The following is a 2,519-nucleotide window of genomic DNA, read 5'->3' as shown; positions in this document are numbered from 1 at the left end:
ACAGAAGAAAGCAAGTTTTAGTCAATATGTTGAATACTTTCTTAAAAATAAAAGTTTTAGGGGCGGCTAGGTGGCACAATGGATAAAGCACTAGCCCTGGAGTCAGGAGTACCTAGGTTCAAATCTGGTCTCAGACACTTAATAATTACCTAGCTGTGTGACCTTGGGCAAGCCACTTTGCCCCATTTGCCTTGCAAAAACCTTAAAAAAAAAGAATAAAAGTTTTCTGTTAGGATATGAGTAGAATAAGGAACATTTTTCTTTTGACATTGTATCAATAGTTCTTTGCGCACTTCAAGAGCCTATTAGTCACTTAATAAATGCTTCATGGATGTAGTGATTGAAAAATGACATTATGTAGTAAGTTTCCTGTCACTGGAGATATTCAAGTAGAAATTAGATGCATTTTCAAGGATGTTATAAGAGATAATACCTTCACCAAGCAAGGAACAACAAAGATGACTGCTGAAGTCTCTATTCTAATCAAAATTTCTCTGATTCTAGCCTTCCTTGATCTTTCTCTACCTCAACTAAAAATGTTCTCCCCCTTTCACATTTTCCTCAAGTCCCAATTGAATATCTTCTTTGACCCCTATCCCTTGCCTTTTTATATTATACCATTCTGTGTTTATACTGTATCCTCCCAACCCTTCCCCAACAGAATATACTTTTTTGAAAGCAAAGATGGTGCCTATATTTTCTTTTGTATCATTGGTTTCTAGCCTTGTGTTGTGCACATAGGAGGTGTTTTATAAATATTTGTTGAATGAATGATCACTAAAATTGTTACTTTCTTTTATATAAGTATATCTTTATTATTAGAAGAGATTTTAATATCTACTGAGTTTGGCACTTCAGAAATTATTGTTGGTTGATTAACTCTGCTGGTGCATGTAACCTGAGATATATTGTCTACTTAATTTGTAACTGGTAACATTCTTTAAATTCCACTTTCATCTGGAATGTTTTTCAGGGAGCGCATAGAGATGATTCTCAAATTACCATAGTGATGTGGTTGCATGAACAACTTGAATAACTGCTCAATTGGGCTCAAACTTTCAGCATCATTTCTTGTCACACATTCAAAAAGGATGTTAGGAAGTAGGAAATAGGATAAATTTACAGGATTACAAGAAAATTTTAGCTGGAAGGAACCTTAAAGATACCCTAGTGCAACCCATTCCCTCCATCTCCATTTTAAAAATATATCATTATGTTTTTTTTCAAATTACATGAAAAGTGAGTTTTGGACATTCATTTTCTATAGAATTTGGTATCCTCATTTTATTTTATTTTTTCTATCCATATATTTATGATGTTTGTCCTTCATTCTTGAAGAAGACCATGATGATACCATGACAAGTACATAAATTGAATTTGACCTGAGGGAGGGCTGTGCTAAGTCACAGCCTCATTTTCTCCTCTAGAATCAACTGAGTCCAGTGGTCAGGTATGTATCAGGATGATTGGAGATGGCCCTGGATGGGAGGCAATCAGGGTTAAATGACTTGCCTAAGGCCAACTAACCAGTAAGATTCAAAAGTCTGAGGATGGATTTGAATTCCCATCCTCTTAACTCCAAGGTCAGTGCTCTATCTACCATGCCACCTAACTGTTTTATATATTTATTATACAAGTGTAACCATGCTAAACATGGATCCAGATAAATCATGTAAATATATCTTCTTAGGTATTCATATTGATTATTTTGTGAATCAAATCAAAAAGGGGGGAAAACCATGAGAGAGGAAAAAACACAATATATAAAACAAATATTTAAAATTGAAAATAGTAAACTTTGTTCTGCATTCAGACTCAACAATGTATCTCTATTTTAAAGATGAAGATATTATGGCCAAAAATCAGTTCAGGTCAATGATCAGAATGCCACAACACAAATTTGGAGTCAGATTCTCTCACCATTATGTTGAATGGTGCTACTCAAATTAACTGGCACCACACTTGTTTTACTTCCAATCTGAGCATGGTTTTCTAAGTGGAAATCATTTTTTTCCTCTTTCTAAAATGAAATCAAAACATTAAGAATTTATGAAACACCTACACTCTGCTTAATTCTACCTTTAAAGGTTTTGCAAATCATTTTCACATTTTAAATTTAATTCATTTGCCAAATGACTACTATGATAAAAATACAGAAGCTATCCTTTGGAGATATTAAGATGAAGACACTATGACAATGCAATCTAATAAAAGAGAAGAACCTAAGTATTTTTGACATAAAGGAGAATGAGATGTGAGTTAAAAGGCTCTGTGAAACTTGATTAGGGTGGTGGTATAGTCCTGGATGGTTTCATGAAGATGAAGTTATATGAGATAAGGTCTAAAAGAAGGAATGGACATCAAGGAAGTAGATTTTAATGGTTGGAAGAGGGATGGATCTGTTTCTGTTAGGAGACAACCTAAGTGAAGGCATAGAGATTTGAGATGGCTAGATACAAACAGAATAGTAAGTTGACTGGAATGTAGAATATGCAAAGAGGAAGTAAGATCCAAAGACA

This window comes from Macrotis lagotis, chromosome 5 (genome assembly GCF_037893015.1).
Source record: "Macrotis lagotis isolate mMagLag1 chromosome 5, bilby.v1.9.chrom.fasta, whole genome shotgun sequence".
In the NCBI taxonomy this organism is placed as follows: domain Eukaryota; kingdom Metazoa; phylum Chordata; class Mammalia; order Peramelemorphia; family Peramelidae; genus Macrotis; species Macrotis lagotis.
This window is presented reverse-complemented; position numbering follows the sequence as displayed.